The following is an 8,290-nucleotide window of genomic DNA, read 5'->3' as shown; positions in this document are numbered from 1 at the left end:
CGCTCCACTTGAGGGCACTGTGGTCCCAGGGTTGTTCTGGTGTCCCTTCAGTTGGTCCCCTGGGCAGGTGCCTGACTGGTCCAGCTCTTCATCAAACTCTCAGTGCGCTCCTTGAAGAATGGGAGAAGTCTCCATCCTCATCGGGAACAGAAGCCTTGAGCTGAGTGTCTGGTTCTTCGGGGTTGGCTTTGCACAGGGCCCTGGTTGTCACAGCCATCAGAGACGCAATGTCAGTCTCTGCAGGGGTGGCGAGCTCTCAGCTGCCGTCTGCACAGGGGTGCCTGTCCCAGTTTGGTTCCTTAGTGCTGGGAGAGAGGCTGGGTCCACCTTCCATAGAGCTGAGGGTCTGGGGTGGAGCGCCCCTTGGTGCTGGCCTGTAGCAAGCTCACCGCCCAGCCTCGGGAGCCAAGCCCACGAAGCTGCAGTAGAAACCTGTGTGATCAGGTTGTCATCTCAGTGTTGGCTGACTGATCGCGCCTCCTTTTCCCGGAACCAGCAGAGAGGGCAGGAATGGGCTTCACCAAGGTCGAGTGCCGCCCGTGTCTGGATCTGGAGCCTTTGGAGGATGGCAGAGGCCCATCTGTAGGTGCAGGCCGAGCCCACACAGCTCGTATGCTCTCCTGCCACCGGACACGGCACCATCGCGCTTCAGGGACAAACACAAAACCTCTGTCATCCCGTGTCCCTTCAGCTCATTACCATAAACACTATTAAATCCTGGCAGCACAATAATCCCTTCCCTGTGTATGTGTGAGCATGTATTATGCAAGATTCAAAGTCACTTGATGCCAGGAGGACAGTAAAGAGACTCTCTGCATAGGGCAGAAATAATTTGCAAGACCAACTTGGGGTAGAGGGTTCTCAAATGAACTCCAGTGGTCCCACAGCTTTCAGAGGGCCAGGCAGGCTCCCCCTTTGAAGAGCTGCGTAACAAAAGGCCCTGGCTGGGGGCATTATAATTTGCTCTAACCAGTTCCAAAGGACTCCTATTTTCAACGATGTAAAGAGACATACTAATGTCATCGGACGTGGGCATTGTACTTAGTATAAATACACACACAAAAGCTATGCGAGGGTATTTTGGATGTCTGGTTGGGGCGGATGTAATTAAATTTGCCTTCAAGAACCCTTTGAAGTCTGTGGCTAACTGTTTTATATAAAGCTAGCATTCCCCATCAGCTCATCCTTCAATTGTAGAACTCTCGCAAATTGGGAAAGTTGCTGAGGCAGAATCAATTAGTTTCCACTTGGAGTAAATTCTGTCCTTTAGGACGGAGGCTGTCATCCCCACTCTGGCTGTGGCAGGTCACCTGGCGGGGGAACCTGCTGTGTTCAGGGAGCCGTGGGAGCCCCTAGGACCCGGTGAACACCGCACCCCCGTGTGTGCCGTGGGGAGACCGAGGTTTCTGGTTGGCACCAGCTTCTGCTCAGGCCCAGCCCTGCTAGGGTACCACCCAAGGAGACCTCCCCACCACTGAGCCCCATGAACTTGGCAGCCTGGCTGATGAGGAAAATGTCAAATCTCACTGGGTGGATGATGTTGGAAGTGGCCCATGTGTGCCACACCCAGAGCAGAAGTCCAGCAAGTGGGCTTCTTCTTTTTTCTTTTCTTCTCTTGTATTTATTTTTTTATTGAAGTATAGCTGATCTAGAGTATTGTGTTAGTTTCAGGTTTATGGCACAGTAATTCAGTTATTTATATACATGCACTAAATTGCTTCAGTCATGTCCGATTCTTTGCAACCCTATGGACTCTAGCCTGCCAGTTTCCTCTGTCCATGGGATTCTCCAGGTAAGAATATTGGAGTGGGTTGCCATTTCCTTCTCCAGGGGATCTTCCTGACCCAGGGATCGAACCCAAGTCTCTCATGTCTCCTGCATTGGCAGACGGGTTCTTTACTGCTAAAACCACCTGGGAAGCCCCATTTATACACATCAGTTCAGTTCAGTCACTCAGTCGTGTCAGACTCTTAGCGACCCCACGGACTGCAGCACACCAAGCCTCCCTGTCCATCACGAACTCCCAGAGTTCACTCAAACTCATGTCCATTGAGTCGGTGATACCATCCAACCATCTCATCCTCTGTCATCCCCTTCTCCTCCTGCCTTCAATCTTTCCCAGCATCAGGTTCTTTTCCAAGGAGTCAGTTCTTTGCATTGGGTGGCCAAAGGATTGGAGTTTCAGCTTCAGCATCAGTCCTTCCAATGAATATTCAGGACTGATTTCCTCTAGGATGGACTGGTTGGATCTCCTTGCAGTCCAAGGAACTCTCAAGAGTCTTCTCCAACACCACAGCTCAAAAGCAACCATTCTTTGGCGCTCAGCTTTCTTTATAGTCCAACTCTCACATCCATACATGACCACTGGAAAAACCATAGCTTTGACTAGATGGACCTTTGTTGGCAAAGTAATGTCTCTGCTTTTTAGTATGCTATGTAAACTGGTCATAACTTTATATACATATATTGATATAATTCCGGAGAAGGCAATGGCAAGCCACTCCAGTACTAGTGCCTAGAAAATCCCATGGATGGAGGAGCCTGGTAGGCTGCAGTCTGTGGGGTCGCTAAGGGTCGGACACGACTGAGTGACTTCACTTTCACTTTTCACTTTCATGCATTGGAGAAGGAAATGGCAACCCACTCCAGTGTTCTTGCCTGGAGAATCCCAGGGATGGGGGAGCCTGGTGGGCTTCCGTCTATGGGGTCACACAGAGTCGGACACGACTGAAGTGACTTAGCAGCAGCATTGACGTAATTCAGTTATTTATATACATATATACATATATCCTTTTTCAGATTCTTTTTGCTCATAGTTTATTACCAATATTAATATAATTCCCTGTGCTATACAGTAGGTCCTTGTTGGTTATCTATTATATATATAGTGTGTGTGAGTATTAATCCCAAGCTCCTAATTTACCCCCATTCCCCTTTGGTAACCATAAGTTTGTTTTCTATGTCTGTGAATCTCTTTTTGTTTTGCCAATAAGTTCATTTGTACCTTATTTTTTAGATTTCACACATATGCAATATCATATGATATTTGTCTTTCTCTGTATGGCTTGCTTCACTTAGTATGATATTCTGCCTCAAACAGCATTATTTCCTTCTTTTTTATGACTGAGTAATATTCCATTGAGTCAGTGATGAGTTGGTGGCTCAACAGACATGAGTTTGAACAAACTCCAGGAGATGGTGAAGGACAGAGGAGCCTGGCATGCTGCAATCCATGGGGTCGCAAAGAGTCAGACACGACTCAGCAACTGAGCAACAGCATTTCATTGTATATATGTACCATATCTTCTTTTATCCCTTCGTCTGTTGATTGGACATCTCTGCAAGTGGGCTTCTAAAGTGCTGGCAACACCTCCCCTTCAAATCCTGGCTGGTGAGCAAAGGACCTTTATTGTATTTGTGTCATAACTCGGTACAGTCACGAATGCACTTCCCCTCTCACGAGTGTTCTCATTTTGATAGAAGACTATTGGAAAGTTCTCCTTCAGAAGAAAGACTCTAAAGGAAGTTTCAGGTGGTGAGAGCGTGTCTGTGCTAAGGCACTTTAGTCATGTCTGACTCTGCAGGGGCAGACGAATATTGCCCCTGCTCTCCAGGGTGAGGAAGACCTCTCACCAGACAGGCCTCCAGCCCTAAATCTGTAATTCTGGGACATAAAATCAGCCAGGATGTTCAGAGAATCACATGCAGAGCACGGCAGCTCTGACTCCAGCTCTTTATCTTCTTCATCAGCACTGGGTCTGCTTCTGTTGGGGTAACCCCCACCCTGACCCCAGCACACTGCTCTGTTTGCTGTAGAGATGCTGAATATTCGGCTGCAGACAGAGGACTCTGCCTCGCGATGTTGTGGGTGCCTTCCTTAGGGATGCGTCCGAGCCCAGTTGTTTAGGAGTCGGGCTCTGCACCACCCGGTGTTCAGCTTCCCTCCCGGTCCCCCGAGTCGCGCGTGTGGTCCGCTGGTGTCTGGAGCAACTGTGTGACTTTGGGAAGGCCGACAACCTCTCTGAGCTCCATGTGGAGAGCGGGGAGTCTGGTTTGGGCTTTTTGTGGCCGTGCTCTTCTGAGCAGCCCTTCCTGCTCCCTGTGCAGCGGGGAGCCATGGGGGGCCAAGTCAGCCTTTCCTGCTGCAGCAGGGGGCCTCAACCTCATCCCACAGGGATCAGGAGGCGGATGTCTTCACCATGCACTCGCTGAGTACAGCTCGTAAACACACTGCCCGGCCCAGGAGTGCCTGCGGGGACACCTCCCTCTTGTGCTGCTCTTGCGGGGAGCCCTGAGGCTCAGGGATGCCAGCGTCAAGGGTATCTGCCATCAGCCCTGCTGAGAAAGTGGGGGCTATGGGGGTGTGTACATGCATGTGTGCACGTGAACGTGTGCTCATGGGTTTATAAGGGTGGGATGTGTACATATGTGAGTATCTGTGCATGTGTGTTTTATGTCTATCTGCGTGTTTGTGTGTGCGCTTGTATGTGTGTGGCTTGTGTGTTTTTGTGTGCAGTGTTATGTATTGTGTGTGTGTGGATGCATATGGTTGGACTGGCTCAAGGTCACCCAACTCGCTTGTGAATCTGGAGTCAGCTGGGCCCGGACCACAGGGCTTTCCAAGAAGCCACGGCCCTCCTCCTAGACGCTGGCTGATCTCCTTCCAGACGGGCTGGGAGAGACCTGAGGACAGGCTGGAGGGGTGGTCTCTCTACCCAGGGTCTCTAGAGATGAGCCCACACTGTCCCAGATGGGCCCACAAGGGAAATGGTCAAGGGGAAGGGCTGGGGGTGGGGGTGGTGGGGGGACCCTGCAGAGGGTCCCGGCTTCTGCACGTGCACCCCAGCCCTGGGGAGGCAGGGGAGTCCCAGGGCAGCCCCCCATCACGTCACCACATAGCATTGTCGTCTCAGGAAGCTGGGGACCTGCCGTGGAAAAGCAGGTGGCGCTCACGGAGACCTCACCGGGTGCTTGGCTCTGCTCGGCACACTGATCAGAGCTGGGATCGCTTGTCACTGCAGCTCCACGAGGCAAAGACCAAATGCCTGCCCGATGAAGACGTGGAGGGTCCACGGCCAGGAAGGGCGGTGGGTCAGTCAAGGCCTTTTTTCTAAGCCACTAGAATTGATGTGGAGACAGAATTTCTGAGATGCTTAATCTCTAGGCCAAAAGAGCGACACCCTGTACGTTTGCCATGTGGAGGACCTGGGTGAGTTGCCCTGTCTCTCTGTGAAGAGAGAGACTTCCGATGACAGTCCAGTGGGTGTGGGTTGGGGGAGTTGGAGGGTGGGGGTGGGTATGAGGGCGGAGTAGGGGGGCAGAGGCCAGGACTCCTGGAGGCAGACTCCTGGGCTCTGGGTTACTGCCCCAAAGCCCAATAAGCAAAGTGCACTGTGAAATGTCTACAAGGCACTAAACCCATAGGGAGTGTATTCCATGTGCCAGGGGCCCTAAATACGCTGTCTTAGGTAGTTATATGGGCAGTAAGTGCAGCCGTTTTGAAGATCTAAGGAATCAGGCAAACCTGCCATATACTCACAGAATCTTAGATTCTCCATTCAGAAATCGTTGCTAAGCTGGATCCCTTAGGCTAAGTCTTAGGGTGGGTGCCCCGGTCCCCATACCCCTTGTTCAGATCTGGCTCCATGCAGCCGGTATGTAAGTCTTTTATTGATGGCCCCTCCCCCTCTAGACTGCAAAGCAGTTCCGTTGAGCATCTTGGCACATAGAAGGTGCTCAGTAATAGACTTGGAGAATGAGCCCCACACCCCTGCATGCTGCAACTGTGTCTTCTAATGACTGGGGATGGATAAGGGACCACACATCAGTGAATGCGTGATTCTAACAGTGTATGGATGTCGCTCAGTCGTGTCCAACTCTTTGCGACTGAATGGACTATAGCCCGCCAGGCTCCCCCATCCATGGGATTCTCCAGGCAAGAATACTGGAGTGGGGTGCCATTTCTTTCTCCAGGGGATCTTCTCCACTTAAGGATCAAACCTTCGTCTGCCTCGTGGGTTGACAGGTGGGTTCTTTCCCACTAGAGCCACCTGGGAAGCCTAGTGGTGCAGGGAGATGTATTTTGGGTCAAGATCCCTTTGATTTTCCAAACCTTACTGTTGAAGTAGCTGCCCTCTTGGTTTCAAACCCATTGGTCTTTTGTGGTTTCTCTGTGCTCGTTAGTATCATCTACGCTTCTCTTAAAATCTTCAGACCTGCAAGGGCACCAGAGGCCACTTCTCTAAGTAGTTTGGGCCCCTTAAAATCATTAGTGGCTGAAGCTAGTGTCACTCTTTGAAATAACCGTGTGACACCACTCACAATTACTGTCTTCATATCACACATGGGTGGAGCATCAGGAAGAACCTCGAAAATAGTTTCTAGAGCATTGTGCACTTGAACTTTGCAGACATGCTCAGTCATATCCTACTCCTTGAGGCCCCATGGACTGTAGGCCACCAGGCTCCTCTGTCAACGGGCTTCCCAGGCAAGAATACTGGAGTGGGTTGCCATTTCCTCTGCCAGGGGATCTTCCCAACCTAGGGATCGAACTCGTGTCTCCTAGTTTGGCAGGTGAGTTCTTTAGCATCTTTGCCACCTGGGAAGCCTCAGCGTTAGGGTGTCCTAAACCGGCTAGTTCTGGACAGAGGTGTCTGTTTAAGGACTGACGGTCTCAGGAACATGCTCAAAGGAACACTGAGTTAGCCCACCGTGGTTCCGGATCCAAAAACAGAGCCGGCTGAGGGCAGAGCCACAGAGAGCTTTAATTCCACTTTAGTCAGATTTCATTGCACAGAAGCTCCCTTAATGAGGGTTAATGACATTCACTACTGTCTCCTTCACTTAAGAACGTGCTCAGGAGGGGCGAATTGTCCCATCATGGCCCAGGAACAGCTCAGGCCCCAGCTCAGAAGTGTCTGTTTGTCCTTCCTTCCTGCAATCCCTTCCTTCTTCCCCTCTCTGCATGCTTTTATTTTCCTTTCCTCCCATCAGTCAAGGCTGTCATTTCTCTGCATCAGGTAAGAACAGGGCTTGTAGCACATGGCTGCATCATTTTCCCAGGAAGACCTCGGATTTTAAACATGGATTGTGGGGCTTCTCTGGTGGCCCAGTGGTTAAAAATCTGCACTTCCACTGCACGGAGCACAGGTTTGACCTCTGGTTGGGGAAATAAGATCCTGCATGCTGAGTGGTGTGGCCAAAAAGTAAGTAAAAATAAATTAAACATGGATCCCTTATGGTTTGATGAACTGGCCAGTGGACGATGATGCAGTGATTCTCATGGCTTTATAACCTAGATTCTATTATTTGCAATGAACACCAAACCCTGGAGCCTTGAAGTACTCGTCTGGGGTCAAAACCAAGGGTTTACTCCCATGCCACGTGAAAAGAGGGCGATCACCCTGGAGAGATGAAGGTTTCCCTGCTCTCTGGGCTCGGAGTGGGGAGTCTGTCCCTCCCTCAGGCCTCTCGGAGCCTTGGCCAGACATGGTCTGGGGTGGTTAAGGGGTCAGCAGGCTGACAGGCTGAAGCCGGGGTTCCTTTGGCGAATCCATGGCAGTGCACTTGGAAAAGTGGTTTGTTCGCGAGAACAGATTCAGAGACTTTCCAGTTTATACAGAGCAGATTTGGTCACATGAGCCTGGGGCTGTCTTTCTCTCCTAATCTGTGTCCATGTCCTGTACAGACGCAGCTGAGGGGTCTGTGCTGATGGCCAGAAGATGCCTGGAAATCTGAGGGGTCTGTGCTGATGGCCAGAAGATGCCTGGGAACCACTGGTCATTTCGGGCATTGAAGACCTAACCCATTGAAAATCTCAGGAAAGTCTGGAGACAGAGCTTGGTATATAGAGGAGATTGAAGAATTTTCTGTGCCATAGCCCCAAACTGTGCAACAGTTAATTTGAATTAAATTTAATTAAATTTAGCTTGTCTCCTTCCTCTGTGTTCTCACAGTTTAGAAGTGGGTCACTTACTGTCTTCTACCAAGTAGCCATTCATGTTCTTACAAAACTGAATTTTATCTTCGACCCTCATCTTTCTATTCTTTCTTTCTTTTTTTCTTAGCATCTTTTTTACTTCTTTATTTAGCATTTCTCTTTTACAATTCTTATCCCATTTTATTTTTGGCTACACCTCACAGGATCTTAGGTCCCTGGCCAGGGATTGAACCCAGGGCCACCGGATCGCTGGGGAAGCCCCTACTCCATTTTCATGTTGTACTCTTCATCTAGCTGCTGGCCTGCCAGTGTTCCAGTGCTTCTCAAGATCAGTCACCTGGGAATTGAGGC

This window comes from Moschus berezovskii, chromosome 4, assembly GCF_049115385.1.
Source record: "Moschus berezovskii isolate FMDL1 chromosome 4, NW_MosBer_1.0, whole genome shotgun sequence".
Classification (NCBI taxonomy): Eukaryota; Metazoa; Chordata; class Mammalia; order Artiodactyla; family Moschidae; genus Moschus; species Moschus berezovskii.
This window is presented reverse-complemented; position numbering follows the sequence as displayed.